Consider the following 10,917-nt stretch of genomic DNA (forward strand, 5'->3'; position numbering starts at 1 on the left):
AATGACGCCTTGTTTTTTTAAACACCTGGAATCTCCGTACATGTACTTGAATGCGTAAATACCAGTTCTATCATTGTCACGCATTTTACAGTCCTTGTCTCTATTATAATCATTCTTTGTGTTGCCTTCATTTGTAAAGATTTGTTTTATTGTTTAGAAAATAAAAATCGTAATATGTACCAAATATACTTATCGCTTGTACGGAATGCTCCGTGTTTCTTGATACGATCTGACGTCTTTTTATGGAGTCTCTTTTTCAAAGGTGTTACATGTATCTATCACAATATGACTTAACTTCCTTTTAAAATGTTTTAACATAGTTTTTATTTTATCACTGATGCAAATATACAACAATTCGTTCATTTTCATACATGTATCAATTGTACTGACATAATTTTATCAACTTTAAATTCTAATTTCAAAATTGGTCATCAATTGATTGTCAGAGATTAAAGGTTATTACAAGAGATTTTATCATAAATTTCAATATACAAATATTAAGGAGAATATTGCACTATTGCCAATCACTTCCGACCCATTGGTACTGCAGAAAAAGATGGACACGGTGTACTTTCTTCTGAGACTAAAACGGCTTCCTCCCAACAGTTTTCAACTGTTACTATTTTGCAATCACTTCGATGGTTCACAATCTTTTGACCAAACCTGAAAATGAAATTTACAGATAACTGCAGACATGAGTTGACATTGAAGATTACTGCACCAATGTAAAAGTCTGTAGTAGCATTTAACTTTATTATGTAATTTCAAAAATGCAAATAATTGTAGTTGATACCAGATATTTCGACACTTTTCATCATGTTCATATTAATAGAAAGGATATGGAGTAAATGTAGATGGGACAAAATCGGACACAATACATAGAAAATATAAAAAAATATCAATGAACAGGGCTTTTATTCCTGTTCTTCATCTTGACATTTGATGTAGGGTCTTCACCTTGACGAGAAATAATAATCCATGTTTAAAGCCCCTCTTCCAATTTACGATGTACACGTATGCTAATGAAGCAAATTATTTCAAATTAAAACCAGCAATAGTTTCATTTTGTTTAGAAAAATAGACTGGAAAAATCAGCATCATAAACTTATTAGCAGATTTTATAACAGAACGACTAGTATGTTCTGTACACTCAGGCTATTTCAGCAGCATTATATAGTTCGCTGCGGACCGAATTTTAAAAGGTGCATTTTGCTGCACATTTTTAAAAACAGAAAAAGCATTAGACCGATGTTATCAAATACTGTAATTTAGAGTTGTAACATCATATACGAATACAAATTAATAGCAAAAGATGTGTAAGGAGCCTTTGAAAAAAAAAAACACGTTTAATAATGGCTAGTATGTATAAAATATATGAGCACTTACCCATAACAAGAAATCCCTCCTTTATAACATTGACAGGTTTCACAATCCTCAGTACGATCAAACTGGTCCCCATCCTTGACGACTGCGCCATTGTAAACACAGTCTATAAAAAAATGAATTATACGTATTTATAAATAGTGGATGAAGATAAGGTACCAAGAGGCACTCAACACTCGCAGTCGTAGAAAAACTGATAAAGACGTAAAACCATAGAAAGTATACAGAAAAACGGTCAACAATACACTACACAAAAAACCCTAGACTAATAGAGATTGCGAGCAACTAGATCCCATCCTAACACGGAGAGGAACTCATGTACTCTGGAAGGGTAACCCGTTCCTGCTTCACTCGAAACTCTTATAGTTAATCATGGCTAGTAAAATTTAGATTTTAGATAACATTGTCACACACTTTACAGTTATAGACTGAAAGTAGATAAGCTTTACATTACCAGATGGAACGGCTGAAAATGTACAATTTACAATGGTACCGTTTCAAATGCATCTTTTATAAATAAATCTTATTATTCCATGAAAAAGTCAATAAATTTCGGAGTTTTGAATTGGAATTTATTTGAATCGTCGGTAATACCACCATTTGACAAATAAGGAGAAAAGTAACAATGGGTATACTATAGAATAAACTGTTGACACATATATCTGTTTCGCCTGCATGCAATTTTGATATAGTAAAATGCAGATTTTGAAATTTAAATGTAGTTATAAAGCAACTATTTAGTAAACTATGCAAAACATTCAAAGTATTACGGTAACCGTAAGTGGTTCCCCTTAAACTGACATAATCTTAATCTTTAAAAAATTAATGACGACTCAACCGCCGCTAGAAACATCACAACTATATCTTGCTTGGCCCTGCGGCTTCGTCAAGACAATTCATGCATTCCGTTATTATTCTCTTTATAAAGTTAAACAGTCAAAACAAACCCCTGCACAGTCCAGCTACCAAATGGATGATGACTAACATAAAGCAAGAAATACAATACGGAGCGTGATTTTAAAAGCAGGGTCAAAATGTTTTCGCTACTTCCGGCAGCTATATCGAAGGTAGTCACAGCTATTAGTTGAATAGTTCTGTTAAAAATACCCCTTTCAGATTTCATGGAGTATTCTATTACAATTTAATATAAATCGACGTAAAAATTATGGGTAGAGTGAGAAATACCGTCTTATATTTGTCATCTCGGACCTTTTTTCTTACTTACTCTTCGGAATGAGTTTTGCTAATTTTGTGAAGGCCGTACGGTGACACGTACTTGTTCACATCTTTTGTCCTTTCATCTTTGGTGGACAGCTCTCTCTTATTTTTATATATTTTCAATAGTATTTTTTACATGAAACATTATGTTTACAGATAAAGCCGATAACAATTGTGAAATTTCAAAAGTACATGTATTTAAAAGTATATAACCTTGTCACAGTAACTTTTGTACGCTCATTAAAACCAGATATGTTGTCACTGAGAGTATGAAGTTTCCTTGACATAGGATGTAGCTAAATAGACATCATCATCGAAGAAAAAGTAGTTTGACAAGAGGACATCGTTAATTATGTGGGAAAGCAGTGTATAAAGCAGAAAAAATCATAACTATATGACCAGTATAAATGAATTTTCGTAATTTTTTTATAATTCAAAAATAATTGACACATGTGTTGGAATAGACTTGTTTGCAATATTGGATAATACTGTTATTGTCTACAGAGGAAAAGTCATGCAATTTATCTTACTCCTATACATTTCTTGGAATATGATTGGTTAAAAGCAACCGCGTGGAGACCGTATATATTCCATATTTGGTTAGTAGACGGGGCTTATTTCAATACACGGTTAGTATTGGTGTTACGTCCCTTTATAAAAACAACACTGAAAAATCTTAAAGGTTTCAACAGACGAAGAAATTGATGATAAGCGATTGAAATGAATTCATAAAACACATTTTTAAAAACTAACAAGTTGTTATTGTTGGCCTTTGTATAGACCAATGGAAGTAGGTGTCTTGATACTAACGATATTGAAGAATTGATCACTTTGATAGGCCACTAGTCTAAATACCACATGTTAAGATAGTCGGTAAGGTAAATTCGTTACATAGTGTGCTAGTAACCTAATACGATATATATGGGGTCAGTAAATTGAAAATGGGGATTCGAGCTTCGCTCTCACCCCATATGGAATTTACTGACCCCATACATATCGTATTAGGTCACTAGCACACTATGTAACTAATATTGCCTGACACGACTACTTGAATTTATAATGATCAATTTAAAAACGCATACAAATGTAAGACACTTTACCTGTCTGTGGAATATAATGGGTCGCACATTGGACGTATGCTACCAAGACGACAAGCACCACAAAAATAGTAACAGTCATGTTGGTCTATAGGAGTATTCTGTACTGTACTGTATGTGTATGGTTTTACTGACGAGGTACGTGCATGAAGTGTGAATTGAATGAAGCATATTCTTGTATTTATAATTTTTATGTAGATTATTATCGATGAAAGTTGAAATTGCATGTAATAATTTAGGCACGAAACCTGTGTTTAACATTTAGTTGTATCTTTGTGATATAATTGGTTAAATATTTTAGCCTTTCTACTATCACAAATTTGACATTTAAATAAATATCAAATGACCACAATCGTTAAGAAATTTTTGTATCATTAATTATAGAACGCATGATTTTATCTAATTATGAATTTTCCAAGGCGTCCCTTATCTTCCTTCATTAGTCGTTTGTTGATTGCGTTTAAAGTGACTCGGCGGTTATAAGTCTTAAAATCGACAAACACAGAAGTAGTGTAGTGCAACTTCCTTTTCGGTAACATGTAGACGAATTATACAGCCATGAGATTTTTGTTTAAAGATATTCACGTTCTTTCTGTTGTTAATTAGAAACCAAGGATATATTAGTATTTAAAAAATGTAAGGATCAATATGCAATTGAGGGTGTGGATGGGGTTTACAGATTTGATAATAATGGTCGAAAAATATAAAGAATAGAGAAAAATGGACCCAAAAAATAAAGAATAGGGAATAAAGATGTGCAAAAATATAAAGAATAGAGAATAATGGGCAAAAAGTATAAAGAATAGAGAAAAATGTCCTAAAAGAATAAAAAATACAGAAAAGAAGGACCCCATCCAGAATCTTATTGATGAAAAGGGATATATCAGTCTAAGGTCAACTTGAGTTGTTGAAACCTAAGTTTCGTAAAAAAAAATAAAAATTTGATTAACGAAGAATTTAAAAAAGGGCGTTATAAATCATATTATAAATCATGCAACATACGCAAGTTGAATGGTGTCCATAAAAATGTACTTAATTAACGGAGAGAAGCATATTTTACAATTAAATACTGTATATTTTAAATGACGAAGTCGAGATCGACTTTAACAAGGGAAAAGCCTTAAAAGTCATATAATTTGCCTTAATTTGCAATCAGTTCTTCAAAATCGTCGAAAAAGATCACATGAGCTTATGGCAAGTAAAAATAAAACCACCTTCGCATTTTCGTGTTATTTACAGCTCTGAATAGTGTTTACATTTTTATTAATATTTTGGGACACAAGGGTTCCCAGCAACCCTGTACAAGACAGCATGTTAACTAATATGTAAACGGTCAATTCCTCGATGGTAATAATCAGATATTGGTCGTAGTTCATTCTTCCTATTTATATTGGCATATGCAATTTATAGCATTTCTGTTTCATCAAACGATTTGAAAAGTCAGAAATTGTCATATTCTTTAGTATATTTAACCACAATTGCACACAATCAATAATATTGGTAGGAATTCAAAACATTTCATGATATTATTTAACATCAGCTTTTTATGACAACAATGCCTTAAAATGGACTAAGGATTCAAATAGTCGTGTTGGGTAGATTGTACGTTTCTTGAACAATAGATAAAGGTCTAAAATGAACATTTAAAGATATGGAAATATATGTAAATATGGGGAAAATCTCTTTACAGCTCCATTACGCAGCAAAAGTTATCAATAGTACAAGATTTACAAAATTGCTAGTAAGACCGAAACTATTGGATGATTCCGTACCGAGTTATTGACCACTAAGTAAGGACTTGTATGCCCCACCTAGGGGTATTATGTTTTTTCGGTCTGTGCGTCTGTTCGTTCGTTCGTCCGTCTGTCCGTTTGTCCTTCTGTCCCTCTTCAGGTTAAAGTTTTTGGTCAAGGTAGTTTTTGATGAAGTTGAAGTCCAATCAACTTGAAACTTAGTACACATGTTCCCTATGATATGATCATTTAAATGCCAAATAAGAGTTTTGACTCCAATTTCACGGTCTACAGAACATAGAAAATGATAGTGCGCGTGGGGCATCCGTGTACTATGGACTCATTCTTGTTGAATCCTGCTTTTCCCAATTATTTCAAAATGTACGATAAGAAAAGTAGAAACAGTAAAAATGAAAAAAATGATCAGCATTATAAAATCTAAATAAATGTTAATATGAACAAAACAAGTGGATTACCCATTAAGGAGTTCTTGTCACTAAATGGCAAAATTACGATTTTGAAAAATGTTCATATTTTTGCAAGTTATCTCGGAAAGAATGATAGATAGGTAGAAACTGTAAAACAGCATTATAGAAGTTCTACAAAAATGCCAAATAACCAAACCAATGGATGACACAGCAAAAATGATCAGCAATACAAGATAAAAAAAACAAACTATATTTTAGTCTATAACTTTAAATCTTTGAGAGTGGCCATTGTTGAAGATGGACATATATCATTAGAGCGTCTAGTTTTTTTTCACTGATGATAGTATTAACAATCGTCCAATAATCCCTCTCTCACAATGGTATTTAATTAAAATGATATTGACTTGAATAAGCAAGATATAGACACTTTCATTCTTCAACATCTATTCAAAAATTACAATAAAAGCTCACCAAAGATAAATTTTTATCTCCATTGTATCTACATCAAATTTTGTATCAGTTTTCAATCCATCGAGTCAAGTGACACTTCAGTAAAATTGATATCACATATTATAAATATAAAATGCAGCCTAAAATATACAAGTACAAAACAGTAGTTTGTATTTACAATAGAATTACTTACACTACAGGCGCATATTTAGTGCCGTACGTAAAAAATATATTGCTACATGTACATTTGTACTATATGTGATGAATATACGGTTAAGACAAATATTTATTAACATGACTACCACATCATAAATAAATGACCAAACAGATTACTTTATGATTATTGTATGATTTCAATTACTAGTATACCTTATTAACTTAGTATGAAGTATTTACCATTGCATAATATATATTTTAATTCTAATTTTTATCGTCAAAATATACTACAACTATAGCATAAAAAAAAAATCAACATAGTTACACTATTCAAGTAAATATTTCAAGAATCCCCTGCCCTCAGTTCTCTTGGGTGTTTTAAAAAGGCACCGAGCTTATTTACCGGAATATATGATCTCAGGTTGAGGAAAGATGTCATTTCAAATATATCAGTTAAACCATAAATTATATATGTTCATTTATCAAAAAAATCAAAATAAACTTTTCTAATAAGACTTAATTTCACAATGTAAACAAAAACGCAATTCATCTTTAGTTTTTTGTTGTTGCTTTTTCTGCATAATTTATTAATGTTCTCTTGATATATTAAGATATCTGAAATTTTCTATTAATAAATTGTTTTCACGTATTTGTAATTATGTTATCAGCTTTCTAAATTCAAATTTGGAGCTAGCCAGATACTTTTCTTTTGAATCTTCTATATCAGTAATTTCATTATTTAAAATGATAATATTTCATATTTCCATTTTAATTTTATTTGTTCCATTATAGTTTTAGATATTTTCTGTGAAGAATAATGTTTTAATGTTTCCAAACTCAGACCAGATTCCTCTACAACATTATTTGCATATGAAACTGTAAATGGATAAAGAGTCAAGGTTTTGAGAGTAATATCTTGAAAATATAATCTAATTAGATATTCAATAAAAATTATATTGATATTTAATATAAATTTCAAGAGTATTTCCTGAATTAATTGCGTTTTCGGGGTTCTTAATTATGTAATATAAGTTTCCATAAAAGTAATTTCTGATAGAGCAATTGCAATAATTATACAAATGAAACAGAGCATGCGCATATAAATAGTAATAGTGACAATTATACAGGTCGTAACCCAATAGAAATCTGACGTCAAAATACATTTGCATAGTAATTTCTCATTTACAAAATGTAAAAAATGCCCCCAAAAATTGACCCTATTCACGCGGCGCTATTTCGTGAAGGTAAGTTTTTATTGGTAGAGGAAGCCGGAGTACCAGGAGAGAATCACCGATCTTCGGTAGGAAAACTGACAATCCTAATCAATAAAGATTGGTTTCGTTCGCACCTGCCACGTGCCGGATTTGAAATCACAACCTCGGTGTTGACTGGCTAGTGTTCGACTACTTAGACCACTCGGCCAACGAGGCCCCCTACACAAGTTCGACCCCGTATTACTAGTATATTGAATTTAAATAAGTCATTATTGGGAAATGAGGCAGAACAGCGTAGCTGAGTCAAAATTACATTCAACTTCCGAGGACAATACTAAAAATGAGGGGGGGGAGGAGGGTTGTCGATTAAACGTTTTCATAACGTAGTGGATAAACAGTTGCACTTTGTATAGATGAGGAAATTAAGATACACACACATGTGCGGCAAGACCATTGCAAATCATATGAAATAATTGGGGTTTTGTTTCTTCTTCTATGAAAAGTTTCTTCGCATGCAGCTAGTCTCTAAATATAGATTTTCAGTAATGACAAATCAAGATACATGTAGTAAAATCTGTAACAACTATCGCAGTTTCTAGTTGAAGTTTTATAAATTTTTAGAATAGCAAAACACCTCAATTTTCCGACACTTGATAATATTCAAAAGAAGGACGAATATAGAACAGACACATTTTTTATAATCTATATTTTTTTTATATTCTCAAGACTCCTAAATGTTTGGTTTTATTTTGAGCAATATGTTCTACGTGCGCGTTCCAATTTGCGCTATGACAGAGATATGCACCCATTTTTTTGGTTTGGTTTGGTGTGGTGTGTTAGATATTGATCTTTATTAAAATATTAAATTATTTTGGATATCGGTATTTGAGCAAATCATTATATTCATTTTTCTCTCGGTAAAAGAACATGATCAACTTTTTAGATCAAACCCTTTTACTCATGATAAAATTACCAATCATAAGTGTTCAATGCTGGAGGTGGATAAACCCAGCGATGTACCACCAGCAAACAGTCTATTCAGTTAAATTAGTTTTTCACCAATATCATTTATATGAAGAAGGAATAAAAGGGGATTAATATCATTCATGGATCGGTACCAATTCAATCTGAAGAAAAAGGAGAGCAGTTGCGGATCCAGGGGGGGGGGGGGGGGGGGGGGGGGGTTCCGGGGGTTGGAACCCCCTCTTTGTTTTTGACGATCAATGTATTTGAATGGGGACATATAGTTGGAACCCCCCTTTATCCTGGGTTGGGAACCCCCCTTTATCCTGGGTTGGGAACCCCCCTTTTAAAAATGGCTGGATCCGCCCCTGGAGAGTTATCGATCAATTCTGAAAAATATACATAGAGTTACTTTGAACGTACACACATTTATATTGACCCTAAACATTCAAACTCAGAAGTGTTCTATCTGTTTTGCTACAAAAACTAGTAAAAATGTACGGTTGCTTATAAAACAGTGCGAAAGATACATATAATTATACAATCATATCAATATAATCACATACTATACTATATTACAAATTTACACTCTGCTTAATAACTAGACTAGTCTACTTTTTCATATCGGTCGCTTTGCACGCTGTTAGTGTCCGTATCTGGTTGAACTTCGAAATATTCAGGTGATGTGACATTATAACATCGGGTTGACTGGTATGGTGCCAAGTCATTGTATGGCCTACCACCAGTGTCATAACCTCCGGTTGATCGATTTGGTGCGAGATCATTGTATGGCCTACCAGCAGTGTCATACTGATGAGTGGCTAGTTGGTCTGGCTCGTATATTTGTAGGTAACTGAAAACAATAAAGAAACATATTTTAAATTCAATATTATCGTATTAAACTGGGGTGAAAATAAACGATTTACACACTTATACAACACTTATTTGTGTCACGATCCATATAGAAATAGATGTAATACGATTTTTTATAAGGCAACCATCAACCAAAGACCTAAAGAAAATAGTGTGAATAACAACGGGTCACCGCACGGCGTTCAACAATGAGAAAATCAAATATGTAAGCTACAATAAGCGTCAAAATAGAAAAATATAAAACAAGTAGCAGAAAAGTAACTCGACGGCCTGATTTAACGAAAATGCAGTCACACATGTCATTGAATGCATATGTAAGTGCACACTAAAAAAGAAAAGAAAAACCGGAAAATTGTCGTTAAACATTCTAAAATCAAAAGTTTGTCAGAAAAGACATTTGCTTTGAAATTCTTTACTCTTTCATAGTTTTAGATTTTAGTGATCCGTCATAAAAAAATAACACATCATGTAGAAAAGGATGGATGTTTAGTTATACATATCACCAGTTAAATTTAATGAAAACTAACTCACTAACCGTTCATCATTTGTAGAATGGCCAACATCTTCAAGCTGGATAGACTGTGAGGCTGTTTGAAGAACAGTTATGGAAAAAAATATATTGAATGTTTAATCGGATACATTTGAATTCTTTAAAATAGTACCTTTTTTTTTTTAGAACACTCGTTTAACAACGTGGTGAGAATTGTCATTTACAATTTACTCTATGTTTTATGAGAATGAACAAGAATGCACTATCCCAAAGCACATCGCATTATGATTATAACATCATATTTAATGTATACTGCACCAGCGTACCTAACAAATATTTCCTTTGTTTACTTGATTGGGTTTACTAAATCGAAATATCGGAAAATTGATTTAGGCCACGGTTTGAATCACGATCTTGGACAGACAAATCAAATTCTTGGACAAATAATTCGAGATATCGGTTAATTAAATTAGGTGATCGGTCTACCAAATCAAAATGTTAAACAAACAAATGAAGATCTCGGTTAACTAGATAAGTGTGGATAAATTGAAGAACTCAGACTGTTCCGTTGAGGTCCTTATGGTTTTGATTTAATGATCAAAACGTTTATTGTCTACCATACCTGAAGACGGTTTATCCACTAGACGAAGGTCTTGGTTTCTTTAGGGGTGGGGGTAAGGGGGTGTTGAGAATCCTTAATTTCTTTATTCTTTAATTTTTCGGGACATTTATCTTTATCTTTATATAGAAATAACGCTTATTCTGTAAAACTCTCATAAAATTATTTTCTATCAAATTTCTCTGTAATTATATGATTGCTTTAGTCTGTACATTCTTCAATTTTGTAATCAGTATCTTATTACCCTATTCTATAACGTTCCATAGTTAATCTTATTACCCAATTCTATAACG

The 10,917-nt window shown here is 32.3% G+C and overlaps 1 long non-coding RNA gene across 1 annotated transcript; it reads right to left on the bottom strand.

Moving 5' to 3' along the window:
* Positions 1-299: 299 nt before the first annotated feature.
* On the bottom strand, positions 300-3,872 carry LOC127702501 (uncharacterized). Its single transcript, XR_007982452.1, has 3 exons — positions 3,702-3,872; positions 1,387-1,489; positions 300-663 (listed from the first exon to the last, which is right to left on the bottom strand). It is a non-coding gene; the product is annotated as an uncharacterized LOC127702501 (long non-coding RNA).
* Positions 3,873-10,917: the final 7,045 nt, after the last annotated feature.

Source organism: Mytilus californianus, unplaced genomic scaffold, assembly GCF_021869535.1.
Source record: "Mytilus californianus isolate M0D057914Y unplaced genomic scaffold, xbMytCali1.0.p SCAF_5, whole genome shotgun sequence".
NCBI lineage: Eukaryota > Metazoa > Mollusca > Bivalvia > Mytilida > Mytilidae > Mytilus > Mytilus californianus.